This window comes from Ambystoma mexicanum, chromosome 8 (assembly GCF_040938575.1).
Source record: "Ambystoma mexicanum isolate Mex_15411 chromosome 8, UKY_AmexF1_1, whole genome shotgun sequence".
NCBI lineage: Eukaryota > Metazoa > Chordata > Amphibia > Caudata > Ambystomatidae > Ambystoma > Ambystoma mexicanum.
The window spans coordinates 843,688,239-843,706,325 of NC_090929.1; positions in this window are offsets into that span (position 1 = coordinate 843,688,239).

Genomic DNA, 18,087 nt, shown 5'->3' on the forward strand with positions numbered 1-18,087 from the left:
CTGAGTTAAATCCTTGCAGTTTTGAAAGTCTTCGATAGTAATAGCCCAAAGAACAAGAAGTTGAAACAAGAGAATTAAGACTTAGGGAAGGGAACCCCAAGGTAAAAGGAAAAGGCATACTTAAGCCCGGCAGAGGGAAGCCTGCAATGAACTTTTGGTGAGCGGAAAGTGCATTTTGAAATATTGTGAAATGAAGGTGAACATTGTGCTGTGGTGAAAGAAAAGGGAACACTGAAACGGGTTTGAATATGGCAGAGGAAGGCCTGTGTAGGACGCTGGTCCCATAGCTGTTTCAGAACTGAATTGTACATGGAAAATGAGACCATGACAGCTTAAAATGAGCTGTTGAACTACACAGGTGTCTCAGTTAGCCAGAGTGTGCAAATCCTGATGAAACTGTCCCTGTCACCTATCCATCTGAACTCTCTAATCCCCTGTGCTGGTAAATGTGGGGAAGGGAACTGCTATACAAGCCATTCTGACACTTCTTTTGCTAACACTCTTTATGTCTTTATTTACACTGTACACATTTGTTGTTAGAGAAAGAGGACTGGTTTAGGTTTCATTAGACTGCCGAGGACTGGTTTTCCTTTGTTTTATGGTCGAGACTACTCCCATTTTAGAGTTAGGATTAGCTAGGAATTACTCCAACCCTGCTGATTTTCTAAATAAAGGTTTTTGAAACTTGCATCTGTTGTCATGTATATCTGCTGTTGGTACCATGCCTTTTTTATGCCACTTCCCTATATGCTACTAATTATCCCTCATTTGAATACAGCATCTCCAGAATCAATGCCCCCTATGGCATGCATGTGATCTTCAACCTCCCCTCTCAATGCTACTCTATCCACTGACTTTAACTCTCCTATTTAGCCACTCACTCTTCTGTCCACTTTCTGACCATCCATTTAAATGGAAACTCCATTGATCTTATTCTCATCTGAATCCCTCAACTCTATTCTCTCACCTCCTAAACCCACCTCCATCTCCTCTAGTCTTTCTGCAAATTAACTTGCTCTATACTTTGTGTCTAAAATGTCTACGATTCACAATATCCTCGGCAATTGCCTTCCATCCCCTCCTCCTACTCACCTCTCTCAATGGCTCCTAACCTACTCACCCACTATGTCTTCCTTTGCCCCCACAAAAACTTTGTGAGATTATTGCCCTACTCCTCAAGGCTAACCTTTCCTGTGCACCCACTGTCACTAAACATTGTGAAGCACATAGCCCCCTGTGTTGCTCAATATCTTACTTCCCTCTTCAACTCCTCTCTTAATGCCATTGGTCCCTCATCCTATAAAACAGCTACTGTCATCGCTCTCCTTAAGAAACCTGGCCTAGAAACTAACTGTCCTGCCAACATTTGTCCATTCTCTCTTCTACCACACTATTGCAATATACTAGAGTGAGTAGTATTCAATCAACTCACAAAGTTCCTTAAAACTCACAACCTCCGGTATCCTCTTAAATCTAGCTTCCAGTGTATGCATTCTGCAGAGACAGCTCTCATCAATGTCAGCAACTTCATCTCTTCCACTCAGCATGCAAACCTTTTAATCTATTCTTATTCTTCTCGACCACTCTAATGCCTTCGATACTATTGACTATTCTGACCTTCTCTCTACATTATCTCTCCTTGGCATCAGCGATAAAGCCCTCATTTGGTTTGCTTCCTACCTTGCCTCCAGACACTTTCTGGTGTCCTAAAACAGCCATACCTCCCCACTCACCACCTCTTACTGTCAGAGCTCCTCAAGGGTCTGTTCTTTGTCCACTTCTCTTCACTCTCTATACTTCAGCTCTTGGCGCCCTGATCTCCTCTTATAGATTCTCCTATCAACTCTTCGCTGACAACACTCAGATCTTCTTGTACTTTCACTCCTTATCTTATTTGCTGCTGTCAAAAATGTCAAACTGTATCTCTGCCATCAAATATTGGATGGCATTTCACTTGCTCAGCTTAATTCCACCAACGCTGAAGTTCTTTACTTCCGAGCCAAACAGGCTATCTCATCCTCTCCTCGTCCGACTACCTTCTTTTCTCTGCTTCCAATTGTAAACTTGGCATCATCTTCAACTTATCACAAAACTTCTTGCTCTTCCTCTCCAAATCTGCCACTGCAGCCAGGCTCAACCTCCTCAATATCAGAAAAATCTGTTATCTTCTTCATTTCAATAGTGATAAACTGATAATCTCCTCTTTAGTCCTTTGTAGATCCGAATACTGATCCGGTATCCTCTATGCCCTTCCCAACTGTGCTTTTTCATCTCTGGACAAAGTCCTCAACTTCACAGTCCGCACTCTCTTCAACCTTTCTTGCTTTTCCTCTACCTCCTCTGCCTGCCACCAGATTGGCTGGCTATCTATGAAACAAATGGATAGGTATAAACTTCTTCTCATTATATTAAAAACTATCTATGGACTCACCTCACACTATTAGCTCATCTTTCTCCATACTCTCTGCCACACTCGTTAAGATCATCCTCAGCTAACATCCTTTCCATCACTTGAGCCCCCTGTGCTCCATCTAGTTTCTTCTCTCGCTCTCCTCACTCCCATACACTGGAATGCTCTTCCTCTCCCTCTCCATACTACTCCAATTCTACCAATATTTAAATCCAACCACAAAGCTTTCCTTCTTTCTGAAGAACCTGTTTCCTAGCATGCAACTGCATCACCCTGTTTTCATCTCTCCCTACCCTTCATGGACAACACTACAGCACTTCTATGTTACCCATCCATGCTTAATTCAGCACTTTCTTCACCGTCCCAGTCCTATGCCATTGTGTCCTGTCCTCATCCCTGGTTTTTGTTTCCTCCTTCCTCTGCAACATCTGGCCTTCATGTCACATTCTCTCACCCCATTGTAAAATACCCATGTCCTCCACTCTGTTATCAATGGTAAATCCTGTAAGTGTTTTTGTGCCAAAAAAGCATTGGTTTCTTTGTGATTTTTACAAAAAAATAAATCACGCTCTTAACTCTCACCACCATCTCCTGTTATTTCTCCTTCTATGCTATAACCACCTCTTCATTTACCTTCCTACTTCTAACCACCTTCTTATGACCACTCTTGTAAGGGGTAACACATGCCGGGCAATGCATGTAGGCGGGCTCAGTGGCTCATTTCAAGAGCCCTCACAGGTCCCGGCAGGGATTTCCTGGGCCCCCCTTGCCTATGCCATTGTGGATACTCTGAAGGTGGTGAAAAGTGCTTGTTGTCTACAACTGTGACACTACACTAAGGGAAGAATAGTGTCTCACCCGGACAATGGCAAGTATCTGCCTTCAATGTCATTATGGGTGCAAACAAACAGGCAGTCAATACTCTTCCAAATCCACTGTGGATACTTGACCATTCAAGTATTATTTAAGGACTGCTCCCAGGACTCACCTTGCTTCCCAAATGGTCTTTCAGTTTTACTCTGAGAATTAAACCAGCCAGACAGTGTTTGTGCTCGTCTTCTCACCCAATTGATTTTCATCCTTTGGACCTGTTGCTACTGCACTGGCCTTTTCTTTCTGATTGTCCGGGTCAATACCTCTGAACTGGCCTCTGGGCTTTCTTCATCGCTGTGCTGCCGTGGCCTACATCCTTGCCAACTCTCGACCTCTGATGTTACAACCTCCTCCTTCTCCCTTTTCTACCACTGACTCCATAGCCTCTGGTCTTACCATCTCCACCTTAGGCTTCTTAGTTCTCACCATCTCCTATATCTCTCTGCTTCTGCTACCCCTCTACCTCTTCAATCTCTTCTATCGCTACTCCTTCCACCATTCTCCAGCCTTCTGAAAATGCAGACCTTCTCCTCCTCTAACCCACACCAATCAACTGGGGATGGGTGCTTTAATACTGTGTCCCCTCCTCCCCCTGGGTGAGACTTCCAGTATGGGCTTGAAACTGTGACTGCTAATTGAGTAAAAATGGTTGTCCTCCATGAGTGTACCTGAGGCAGCTTTGGGCTCAAGTGGCTGGAAGAAGCCAATATATGGCCTGTCCTCCATCTTGGATTTTTGTTTTCCTTCTCTGACCCTGCTTGCGATTGACTTACTGAGCTGAGGCATGTGGTGTTTTCAGAATGTGAATTTGGAGCTAGACACACTCTGGGTAATCTTGCCAAACCTTCTCAATTCATTGTAGCAAAGTGCATGCAGGGATATTGGCATATTGTTTCCCTGGCATCAGATTATCTTCCCATGGAACAATTCAGGAAGCTGCAGGCTTGCAAAATTGAATCCATGGTACCGCAGAGCTAATTGTGAGTTTTGAGGCTCCTCAGACATAACTCTTTGATGTATCAGGTGAACTAGAAATAGCACCAACATACACACTACCCATTTCCGTTGGGGTTTTATAAGGGTTATGCACAATTTAAAAAAATGGTTTGACAGGAATCAAGCTCCTAGGGCTAGTCTTCTCTGATGGGCTTGTGAGGTAGCAATAGTGTGACCTAGTGTGACCTACAGGCCTCACCTGTAGTAAGATGCCATGTCTATTCCCTGCCATAGGACACAGAACAAAATAATGTGGCCAGTGGATCGTTCTCATATCACCCCTGGGCCTAGCATACACTGGCTCATGGTGGCACGCCGCTCTCTGGGTCACCATATTTGATATCACTCAAACCAGTAAGTAGACTTCATCACATTTGTATGGCTTAAAAATCCTTTCTAGGTAGAGGCCCAAAATTTTTCATGGGCAACATTTCTATCTGTTGTGCCTGAACAGTGCACTCACACAATCCACGCCATCTTGTTTATCTCGACATAAAAGCTAAGGTAGGCGGGAAAGAGTTTTCAAATCAAGCTGCTGAATTATGTGATTATCTCCAAAAAACTATTAAAACTACAGATATTAACTTAATGTTGAGAAAGATCCTGAAGACTTTCCTGTTCTCCAAACTGTAGACTTTTCTGTCCTCTGACTGCTCCACCTTAACTCTCCTGACTCTGCTGCTATTATACCAATTTGCCACATTGGTAATAGAATTCTTTATCTTAGGGTATACATGAAGATTACCCCTGCATACTGCGCAGGGAGTCTTGATTCTATTAAAGACACAGACGTGAGCATTATGCTTAAACTTGTTTTACTTCTACTCTTCAGCGGTTTCAACAAATAACAGTAAATGCTATACAACATCTTATTTTCTTTTTTTTTCTTTTAAACTACATTTCCCTTTCTCCTCACAGTCTTCTGTAGTCCTTCTTATTTCCTCTCTCTGTCTAGTATCTACATCCTGTCTCTATGCTCTTTCTCTTATTTGGATGCTCTGAACTGATCTTGAACCATGTCCCAACAGGAACTGCAAAGAACATTCAACTAACAAACTTGGATCTTTCGGTCTTGAACTTCGGACTTCCTTTTTTGAGTCCCTATGTCTTGCTACCACAGCTGTTGTGATCAGCCATTCCTTCTCCCTTGCTCTTCTGGTCGTCTCCTATGGAACAGACAAATTACATTGTTAATGGTGGGGCAGGTATTGCCTATGCACAGGACGAAATGACACTTTTTAATGTATCTGTTCTATACAGTGCCTGCGCTGGGAGTGATAGTAATGCTCAACATTGTATCTTTAATAGAATCAAGACTCCCTGCACAGTATGCAGGGGTAATCTTCATTCTATGTCAAGACCAGAGGTGAGTATTATGCTTGTTTAAAGCTTCCCATTACTCCCTCTGCCATTGATGCTTCTGACTTAAGGTAAAATGTTTTAAAAATGCTATCGCTAGCCCAGTCTGCTGCATGCAAAATCTCACTAAGGGCTACCCCTGTAGTGAATGCTTTGGATGCCATTGCTTCCCTCACTGAGTGCGCTCCAAATCTTTTCAGGTTGATCCCTTCTAATTGCATGATTTAGCAGACCCATCTTGCTATAGTGGCAGTCGCTACCCCTCTATGTGGTTTTCTACACGCTATTAGGAGTTCGGACACGCCTGCTAGGCGATGCTCCGCCATCCTAGTTTAGTATTTTCGTATACATGCTGCCACGCATAATTGAGATTGGCCGGTCAGATAAGGGTAGGAGATTGATGGGGACTTCGTCTTAGTCCTTCTAGCGAGTGTGAAGGTTATCCCATCATGCCCAAATGCTTTCTTATCTATGTCTAACGCTTTGACGTCTGACACGCTCCTACATGACACTAGACGTAACAGCATGGCTAATTTCCCTGATAACTGTCAGAAACACATTTTTATTTGCCAGCCAGTTTGTTAGAAATGACAGCACTACGTTCACATCCCAAATACGTAGTATTTCACTTCTGGCAGTATTTGGAAGTGGACAACTTTCATAAGTCTTGTCACCGCTGGATGTTCCTCTAGTGATGATCCATCCACCTGTTCATGCCCTGCCGATATTGTTGATCTATACACACCTATGGCCCTGAAGACTTTGCCTTCCCTTAAGAGTGATGCTAAGAAATTAAGGGTGGCTTCCACAGGGGTAGAAATGGGATGAAAACCTCTACCATTACACCAGGCCGCCCATTGGCTCCATGCTGCATCATAGCTCCTTCACGTTGCTGGAGCCCATGAGTCTGCAATGAGTCCTGCAGCTTGTTCCGAAATTCCTGGTAGAAACCATTTTTGACCGATACCTTACACACCATCAGGGGAAGTGTCCCCTTCACTCTCAGAGGATGAATCGACCCAGTTGGGTCCAGAGCCAGGAACCAAACTTGGGATTTCCATATGGGTGCTACAAATATTGTCATCGCTTTCTCCCTGCAAATTGTGGCTAGAACCCTGCTCAACATCATGAACGTGGGAAAATCATAGTGCAGCTTCCTGTGCCAGTCCCGAAGGAACGCATCTGTCCCTAGCACTGTTGGGTCTGGTTTCCTGCTGAAGCGTTCAGTCTAGAGACTAACAAGTCTATGTCCCATAATCGTTCCACCTGTTCAAAAGTGTTTGTATTGAGTTTCCAGTCGCTGGAATCTGCCAGGTGACAGGAATTCCACTCTCTCCTCACATTGATCGTTCTTGGCAGATACTCGTCTGTCACGGACATCCCCACTTGTGGGCAATAATGCCAGAAATCTTTCGCTAGTTCTGCTAGGAGTCTGGACTTCATCCCTCCCAGGTGATTTATATATCTGACTGCCGAGCTGTTGTCCATCTTCAGCAGGATGCAACAATTTGCTTTGTCTTTCATAAATGCTTTTATCGCGAATATACCAGCTAACAGTTTGAGACAATTTATATGAAGTTGCAGCTCGTTCGTGCTGCATTTCCCTCCTGTCTCTAAGGTGCCACAGCGCTCTCCTCAGCCTGCTCTGCTGGTGTCTGACTCTACTACTAGGTCCGGATGGTCCCCAAAGATGGCATGCCCGTTCCATGCTTCCACATTCTGTAACCACCATTGTAATTCTGTGTTTGACTAGTGGTATCAACTGATGGTCACTTTGGATAAGGTGACTAGCAAAGTCCTGTCAGATGTCCGGGTTATTCAGATACTTAAAATTGAGCTATGGCTTAAAGAGACATTTCTGGAGATGCTTTCTGAACTGCTGCAGTGTTACACGTTGTTTTAGGTAAAGTGGAATAGCATTCCAGTTTTTAGGAGCCCAGGCAGCAAAACTTGCTCTTCCTAACTTCTTCACAATTATGCGTGGTTGGGTCAGTAACATCTGTCTATCAGATCGCAAAGCACGCTTTGGTGTGGCCACTTGTAGCCTAGATTTAAGATATTCCGGAGCATTACCTGAAAGGCATTTAAAAACTACAACTTGCACTTTAAAATGTAATCACTGCTCTATTGAGAGCCAGTGTAGTTTTTTTTTATATTCTGTGATGTGGGATTGACGACCGAACCCACATACAGCCGGTACTGCTCCATTTAGTATGGTCTGAAGGCGCCTTATATTACCTTTGGAGGTTCCGATGAAAAGACTGTTGCAGTAGTCTTACATGGTGTTTACTATGACTGCTGCAATTGACGCTCTATTTACTTCTGACAATTAGGGACGTATTTGCCATAACAGGTGTGTGAGGAAGGTGCATGATGATTTAAGGTATGACATATGCTTCTGAAAGGTCAGGTGAGCATCAAAGAAAACTCCAAGGGTCTTTACATTTTCGGATTCCAGAATATTATCACCATTTATTTCAAAGGCCTTATAGCAAGCGTCCAAGTTTTTTAGCCTGTGGGGTATACTAATGACCAGTAACTCTGTTTTCTTGTCGTTAAGGGCAACAGAGTTTAGGGCCATCCATTTCTGGATTGCCTCATATTTCCCATTCATAATAGCCATATCTTCTTTAGACACCCCAGATAGTTTAATAACTATCTTGGTGTCGTCGGCATAGTTGGCAAATTGTATACCCATAGATTTTAGCAAGTCACATGGGTATTTGATACATATATTAAAAAGTAATGGGGACAAACATGATCCCTGAGGGACACCACACGTAACATGGACTTTCTGAGACTGTCCGGATCCCTTGGCTACACAGGCATTTCTGTGGCCAAGGAAAGATTTTAGCCATGAAACTGCTTCTGGGGAGCATAGACTTATTTTCTGAAGTCTCTTTATCGACCAAGTCGAATACAGAAGAGAGGTCCAACAGAAGCAAAAGGGCTGAGCTTCCTCCCGCAATAGTTTCCATTATACTGGCCTTCAAGCCTAAAAGGGCAGTCTCGGTTCCATGATTTATTCTAAAACCGGAATTCTCATTTGCCAGGATGTTATTAGTTTCAACAAATGTTTGAAACTGTGTGTAAGCTATCTTGTCCAGAAATTTTGAGTATAAATGGAACATTGGTGATGGGGCGGTGGGTAGTTTTCCGGCACCAGGGTGTCTAGCTTGTCCTTCTTTAAAAGTGGAGTAATCCAGGCCTCCTTAATGCCAATGGGAACAACAGCCTCATCGAAAGGGCGGTTAACAAGTTCTGTAACCCATGGCATAAGGGTATTTGCAAATTCTTTAAAGAGTGTGGTAGGGAAGATAACCCCCTTACACGATGTAGGCTTAAGGACCTCAATAATCACCAAGACCTCTTGCTCTGTCATTTTGGTGAAGATGAAGGGTTTTATAGTTTGATCAGGATCCTCCAAAGTTAGAAGCGTTAAGTCCTTGGTCAGACATTGAGACATTTTCTGATACGATCTTCATGAAGCTGAGTCTTCTACAGAAGCTATCGACTATATGCTGGCACCAGTCATTCATATTTAGCCTGGGTTCAATAATAGGGCCTTTGAGCTCTTTAAGAACTGAAAAAAGTTCTTTAGATTTTTTCGAAGCCTTTTCAATTTTATTATTGAGAGATGATTGTTTAGCCTCCAATGTAAGATCCTTATACTCCTTGGCCGCTATTTTATAAGCTGCAAGAGCAGAAGAGGAGGGGTGGTTGCACCATTGGCGTTAACATTTTCTTTTAATTTTCCTAGCGGAAATTAATTCCGGGGAGAAACAAAATGTGCATCCTTCTTGTTTCTTATTTTTTACAGAACGGAGAGGGCAAGGGTGTCAAATGCTTTATTTGTATTATTTCTAAAAGCAGCAGTAAATTCTTCCAGTGGCAATTTTGGTGGTGGTAGTAGAGGTTGTATGGTGGATTGGAAGGCACCAGCTGTAATATTTTTAAGCATTATGCCCCGAGCGGCGGGGACATTACCGACTCAGGTAATGCCCCGGGGCCCGTAGTTATTGGCCCGAGCAAAGCAAGGGCCTTTACGAAGGCCCTGGGTCATTACCTGAGTCGGTAATGCCCCCACTGTGAGGGGCATATTGCTATTAGTACCCCGGTCCACAATCTCTGCGTGACCGGGACACTAAAAGCATTTTTTTCTGTCCCAAAATGCTACAGCGTTTCGGGACAAAAAAAAAAGAAACGACCAAGAAAATGTCCACCATGGAGGCCATCAGGAGCGGACGCGCTGGGAACAAAAATGTTCCCAGTGTGTCCGCTCCCTAAAAAAAAGCAGCAGAAGGTGAGTGTGGTTCGGGGGGCGGCTGGGAAACAAAAATAGTCATTAAAAAAAACGTACCTGCGTCCCCGGCAGGGGACGATATAAGCATCCAGCTATGTGGAGGCGCAGAGCGTGGATGGCCCCGCTCCGAGTATCCTATGGCTGGAGGCTTACATCGTCCCCCACCGGGGACGAAGGAGCAAGAAGGTAAGTGGGGTGAGGAGGGCAGGGAGGAGGGAGGAAAGGAAAAAAAACAAGAAAAAATAAAGCCTTACCCGAGTCCCCGGCAGGGGGCGAAGGCAGCCTCTCAGCCATGGGGAAGCTAGGAGCGGGGATTCATGAAGATTCACAAGACTTGACTTTGTTTTCACATAGAAATCAGAATTGGAAACACACTTCTTTACCCCAAGCATACTTCGCCGCTGATATTCAATTGAGTACTCCAGATGGACTTAGGGAATGTACACTGTAAGGAACTCATGGACTCATGGTGGCAACAGTAAAGACAGACACAAGTGATCACAGTTCAAGGGTGTTTATTGAACAATTAATGCAGGGTGGAAAAATGCCTAACCTAAATCTAAGATGGGAGCAAGTGTCGACCATCAAAGGAAAAATAAGGCAGTCCTAGTGGCGTATGTCATATAAAAGGGCCAATACTAAAAAAAAAGGTTTTAAAAAGATTATATATATATATATATATATATACATATATATCTCGCCAAGTCCTTACACTAATTACAAAAAGAGTGTGGGATAGGGTTTCAATAAAGAAAGAAATGTTCTCAAATCATAAGTCAGGATGTGATTGCCAGGGGTCTCCCTTCCCACGTTTTCAGCAGGGGACAACGTGGGACCTTGGAGCACAGCACACGCTTCAGCTTTCTCAGCACAAGCGACATTCCATTCCAGCTATCAGGTTCTTCGATGGTAAAGTCTCTTTTCATTAAAGAGTCACTTACCCACGAGGGCTTGATGTATTCCACGACAAAGTAACAAACACAAAGTTCTTGTCCACAGTTCACGCTGGGCGATGGGTTCATCGCTGGGTCCCCCTCTTCCGGGCGCCGACCCCTCACGTATCGCATTCAACCAATCAAATGAATAGTTCCTTTCTCAATTAACTTTGGGTGATAGCTTTTCACCCCTGGATCTCGCTCGACCGGGATTGGACCAACGAGACAAGGGGTACATTTCACTTCCCCTGGTCTTCCAATTCCCCGTTACTTTCATGAGTTTTAATGTCTTTTTAAACAGTACTTAAGGCTTCGTTCCTGGATGTAGGCTTCCTTCTGCCAGGTTCACTCTTGCCAACCTTTACAACACACTGTTCATGCGTTCATTTCACCAAGCGGGATTAATTTCCCCTAGATTCGCAATCCATGGTCTTTGACCATGTAGATCAAAGACTTTCAATGGCACAGAGGATTTTACAAGACCGCTGTATGACCACTTTCACCTCTTTTCGCCTCTTCCAAATGGCTACTGGTTCTGGTAATTTCTACCATCGGGTAATCGCCCAGAGTTTCCTGCCTGAGCACCCACATGGTGCCAGACTCCTCTGTTGCTGGTTTTCCCACTCTTTCCTCAAAGTTCAAATGAGCCATTGACTACATTTCGTTCAACACAGTTCGGCTTCTTATCGATTCTCCCCTCGACTCACTGGCTGTGATGAACCGCTTGCCTTTCTTTATCCTTGGAGCCAAGGTTGGTACCACCAAGACCAGCTTCCTTCCCCGGCTCGGTTATCAGTGGAGGAGGGTTTAACGTACCCATAGACATCTGCTGCAACACACGCTGGCTATTATTTGCAATCTTATGTTTCCATCTGCAGAGGTTTCACGGGCCTTAATCGGAAAGGGCAAGGTCACTTCTCTCTTTTTCACCCTCATGGTATTCGCCGTCTTTTGCCTCCTCTTGTGCAGTCTGCCTTGCTCGTCTTGGGCTCTTGTGCTCCAACTTTTATCCTTGTGGGGAAGGGAAAGGGCCATCGGGTGTGTGTGATTCTGGTCAATTGCCCGACTTTGTCTGACCCTTGTATTGTGACATGCCAGGTAAACGGCTCTGTTTACCTTTTGGTCCATTGTCTTCCGTGTTGTGTCAAAGTGGTTGTGTTGGGAAAAGGGGGGCAGTCTTTTGGAATATCCTACGTGGTAGGATGGGGAAAAGGTTCTGAAAGAAGGGAGATACCGCGTCTCGCCAGTCAGTGTCCCACTCAGATTCCCCAAGGACCCCCTAACCAGGTGATCCTCCCTCACTGGTCCACCCCTAGGAACTGAATCCAATAGCGATGGCCATATCCTGGCCACCTGGGTGACAGATCCCTGGGGACTAGCTAGGGATACACCTTCAAGTTTCTCACAACACCTTGACAGTGTAGTGATCCAGTTCATAGATGACATTCTGGTGTGCAGTGAGACAGGAGAACAGTACAGAAAGGGCTCAATACAGTTGATGACAGTGATGGCAGAGAAGGGGTACAAAGTAGACAAGAAGGAATTACAATATTGCCAGGAAGAAGGCTTGTACATAGGGCAGTTGATATCTCAAGAAAGAAGAAAAGTGACCCCTTAAGGAGAAGAAGCAATTATGAAAAAACCTCAACCAAAGACAGCGAGGGAGATGCAACCATTTCTGGGCCTTTGCAATTACTATAGGGCATGGGTGTTTCATTATAGTGTCATGATGCCTGCCCCCGGGAAACCAGACCAGGCCCAGCAACCCCGGAAGCAGGCATCACGCCATTTGGAGCATGCCCAAAAGCCCCAGTTAGGGGCTGTTTGGGTGCAGTCCTGGCGCCTTTGGCGCCAGGCTCATTAATGATAACTTACCTAAAGCAGACCTTGCTGCTTACTCACCTGATGCAGACCATGCTGCTTGAAGACCTAAGCCAAATGAGGCTTGGGAGGGACTATTTTAATGCAGGGACTATTTTCTTACCTGGGTGGGGCAGTGGAAGAATACTTACCTGGGACTTCTTACAAAGCTATTTAAGCCACGCCCGGACAGCCACACGTGCTTTGCGTTATTCTGCAGTAGCAGCGTAACGCTCACCGTGCCTGCAGCAGCTTCCAGTCTTCAGCCACGCCCGTCTACACTCCGGAGCTCCTGAAACCTGCAAGGAAAGCAGAAGGAAAGGTTAGAGCAAGAGTTTTATTCATACTCACCTGAATCCTGCATGTTCCCAACTTGGACCTGGAAGAAAGAATCCATTAGATGCTCTTGCTGCGCCTCCTGCAACGCCGCGCTGAACTCACCTGTTGCCATTTTCAGCATTCCTTCACGTGCATCTTCAGTTCGCGGCCGCTCTTCATCACCTATGGACATAATAACAATAAGGTGAGCAACAGAGAGTTATCTAAGACAACAAAGGCAAATATTAAGACTTACTTGAGATCACCGGGGATACTCACCTAATCTCGGTTCGGCGTGACCTCTTCCGCATCTCCGCCGCACCCCGGCCCCTATGGGGAAATATTCCGCTACAGACTTACCCGGTTGCAGTAAACGTTTCAATCCACGGATCTTCCTCCGAATGGATGCCTGAAAAGGAAAAGACCACAGGTTAGAGCAAGCTTCCCTCTTTATTCCGAAACAGCTTTTATAAACACTTACCTGCGCATCTCTGGTTGCCACGTGAACTCTTTCCAGATCCATAAGGGCAACCTAGGGGAATTGGACAGAGTGAATTCCAGACGTTTTGAACTCTTTATAACTATTACCTCTACGGAGTCAACACCGTCTGCAACTCACCAACTTCCCACACCAGTGAGGCAACTGGTCATCTACGCGCCCCTGCACTTGAAGCAGGATGGAGAGTTCATCTTTCCAGATTATCAGGTGAGAATCTAAAGGAGTCCCAAAGTAATTCATGGGGAGAAGGTGGGGTTAAGCTTAAACCTCACAGGTGGTTAATTCCCCCTTTCTGCATTACAGAAGAGTATTCATACGAGCCACACAGACCAAGCTGGGTGGCCCGGTCCACTCCGTCATGTCGGCGCTCCATGTATCACTAGAAGAAGTAACATCAGGCCGGTCCAGATCAACGCCCCCGTGGACACCAGGTGAGCGTAAAATATAGTACATACGTCAGACCCCCCCTTAAAATGACTCGAGGAAGCTCAGAAAGATTACCATGACATATCCTGGACAGGTGAAATGACAGAAGCATGTGATGAATTAAAAGGGGCAATATGCACATCACCCGTTCTAGGGATCCCTGATTACAGTGCAGAATTTGTTCTACTGTCCCATTTATATGGAGTAGTAATGAAAGCAGTGCTTACACAAAAGACTACCCTGGGACAGAAACAACTAGCATATTACAGTGGGATCTTAGATCCAGTGATAAGGCAACTATCCATGTGAACAATCATTGGCGGCAGCAGTCTTCACAATTGAAAAATCAACCAGTATCACAATGGGCTTCTAGGTAACCTTGTATGTGGAGCATGACATTCGCCATTCTTGAGAAACCAAAGAGCATATTAAATACCCAGAGAGCATATGCGTATGAGGTGATCATCTAAAACGCATAAATCAAAATTGTCAGGTACAAAGTAGCAAATCCAGCAACATTTATAGCAGAGCCAGTAGAGGATGGAGATCACATGCACAATTGTACCAAGTACACAGAATACTATGATGATGTACCCCATTTTGGAGAAAATGCCTAGGACGGGGGAAATACTCTTTATCGATTGTTCCTCGAGGATCGAGCAGAATTCAGGGAAGGAACTGCAGTGGTAAAAGTAAAACAGAATGGCAACTTTGAGACAGTGGCAAGTGAGAGATTGCCTTTACATTTTTCAGCATAAGCAGCAGAATTAGTAGTGCTTATTTCGGCACTTGAAATGCATGAGTAATGTCAACAGTACACACAGGACTGTCGCATTGGACGAGGCAGGACTTCCTATGTGCAGACGGCATGCCAGTGCAGCATGTGCCACTATTGACCGGATAATAGAGGCACTACAGCTATCATTGGCCAGAGATGTGGTGAAGTGCAGAGTCCACACTAAAGGCGCAGATTTAATTTCCTGTTGCAGCAAAGCCATTGACATAGAGGCCAAAAAAGCAGAAAATGTTCCTGAAGTATCTGAATTTGACATAGCACCTAATAGATACACATCGTGTGCAGCATGATAATGAAAGAAGGCTTTAATATTTTGCCTATAGCACAGATCAGTGAATTGCAGGGACATGCTCTTCCAGAAGAGCAGAATTTGTGGACATGTAAGGGGTGGTCATTATCCCCAACAGATGCAATGTGGCAGCAGGATAGCACCGTTGAACCAGTTATGCCGCATGGATTATTTGAAGTAGCATTAGACCAACTGCACTACCCAGCACACACAACACGACAGAGTCTTGCAGCTCTGATATCAGAACAATTGTTTGTGCCCAACCTCATGGAACACGTTGCTACTTTTATCATAAACTGTATAATCTGCCAGAAATGTACAGCAAGGCAAATGCTGCAAACAGTGAAGGAGCAATACCCCGTCCTACTGGGCCCTTTCAACATTGTCATACCGATCATGTAGCAATACTCCAACTGCTACAGATATATGGTAGTAGTCATATGTCCTTTTCCCACTGTATCAAAGCCGGTCCATGCACACATCCTGATGCCACATGTGCTGCAAAGTTCCTCGTACGTGAGGTCTTCCCGAGATGGGGAGTGTGGGAAGTCCTTCGGTATTACAATGGACCACATTTTGTGAATGAAGTATTTGAGCACATCACAATCCTACTGGGTATTAAGCATACATCTTAGATTGCTTATCTCTCAGAAACCGGTGATCTTTCCCTCCGTCCCTGAACTGAGGTTCCTTCTCAGCCCTCTAAAATAGGTTACCGATGCATTAGAGATAGATGGAGGATGTAAAGGTTACTCAGACATCAATAATAGACACAACTCAGGTAGTTGTCAAAAGATACTGTTTTAATCTCAATTATCTAAAACAGGGAATACAATGGACATCAACATACATCCCTCACGATATCGCTCAAGACTTCTCAAAGCCTTTAGAAAAAACGTATATTCTTCTAGTAAATAATCATTATAGGTGATGTTTAACCCACATATCACTAACGTCACCCTATGTGGGAAACTACAAAAACCTAAAAGCTAATGTGATAGGTTCTACAAGGATCCTCTAGGTTTACGATCCATACTCGTCTAGGGCATTGGAATTATGTGATAGGTCTCTTAACATCAGGTGGGGCAACTAAGCCCTTCCCCAAAATGTATCACTATAAACGTCACTAAATACACAACGTCTAATTGGTTATTCAACTATAAGACCCATAAGTACTCAGTCCTCCATCATTGGTTACACTCTAACCTCTGTCAGTGCTCTCTCAACCTATGTTGGCACTATGCTGGTGGAACATCCAGGTGCATATGAGCTAGTCTTAACCATAACTTCCCACTAATTAAAATATCCATCCATCATCACATTTGTGGTCTACTGTCAATTAGGTCTTTTGAACTAAGCCTTGGACATGTTCTTTGCTCCGAGAAATTCAGGGGAGTGAAGGCACATTCTGCCCTTGTGCATAGGTGTGACCATCATGCTCCTCCAACTTCTTCCCCTAACATGACTAAAGACCACAAAATAGAGCCTTCCAGTGTATTAAAATACCATTCTTTAATAGACCTCTGATGTCTTCTTGTTTTTGTCCATGCCTTCTGAACAGAAGCATTGTTCTTTCTCACGATTTGTATCCAATGTCAGTTGACCCGAGTCTGATATGGCCTTGGCTTCTTAGATGATCCAGTTTTGCCTTTCCGAGTTTTCTCCTGTAATTCACTTTTTTTCTTATTGCGAAAAATGGAAACTTGGTTTTCCTTCTTTCGCTTAGCACTGCCATTATGCGTAATGGGAACATCCATCCTTTACGGACTCATATATATATGTACATGTTGGCGCATGCCGCAATCTATTCACTATAAAGCTAGCCTTTTACGAATACTTCACCCGCTTGCATTTCTTTGAATGTATACACGTGTGGAATAGCTTGATCTCTCCCTTATGTCTGCAGAATATATTTGATATGAACCCAAGATGTCCTCAGTCTTGATACTTTCTTGATGCCTTATAGATTAATCTATATTCTCTTAGTTTCTGCATCTCTTCTCTATTCGTCAGCATTACTGTGTTATGATGTCATTGGTGATGATGACATTACCATGCTTCTTCGTCATTCATTTTCTCTGTTTCTTCTGGGATTTCATTCAGATGACCGTCATATTTTCTCATATGCAGGTATGGTTTTCTCAATTGGAACCTTGCCTCCCAGATTCTCCCAGGTATCAGTACTTATACTGGAACCGCACGTTTCCCATTCTAGGACCCAAGAAACAGGTGCTACTGGCAAGATGGTTGAGGTGGGGGTACTTCGCTCCTTCTCTACATCCATCTTCACCTTGGTCTTCCGATGAACTTCCTGAAACTTCCGTCTTCTGCTGGTTTTAGACTTCCTTATCTTAGTTTCCTTTTTCTCAAAGAGATAAGGGCGAGCTCACCCAGAGGCCACCTTGTCTGGGTGGCAAATACCCCAAGCAGAGGGAGACTCCGAGGAGCCAGCCCCGACCTGGGAAAAGGCCTTGTGGCTGAAAAAACCCTGGGACGTGGTAGAGGTGACGTGAAGTCTTACAGAAGAAGCAGGATAATAGTGTTCCAGAATACCAGTAAGATCCTTGAGGCGTGGTCACTGAGTTGCTTGTATAACTGCTGCTGCGCTGGACAAGATAGGAAACTCCCTTCTTGTACTGGGGGAATACTATGTCCAGTCCCTCAAAGAGGTTTCCCACGCGGTCAGGAATGTTCTGGGCAGATGTGAAGGGGGGACGACAGCATTGGTAGAAATAACCTATGATAAAGTCCCAAGGAACGGACTAGGCAATGACTGTGAATGAGAGCGAAAGAATTTCCCCTGAAGAAAGTGAACATCAAGCCAGCTGAAATCCGATGGAAGGCAGAGTACAGGAATTCGAGGGAAAGAAAAGGGAAGAGAACAGTGGGAGCTCCAGAAACCCAGAGAGAGAAAGAGCTCCGACCACAGAGCGGAATGAAACCAGGGAGAGCGTCTCTGGAAGCAGAACATTCAGCGGGGGAGAAGCAAAGCAGGAGTCAAGGCAGAGGGAGAGCAAAGTGTA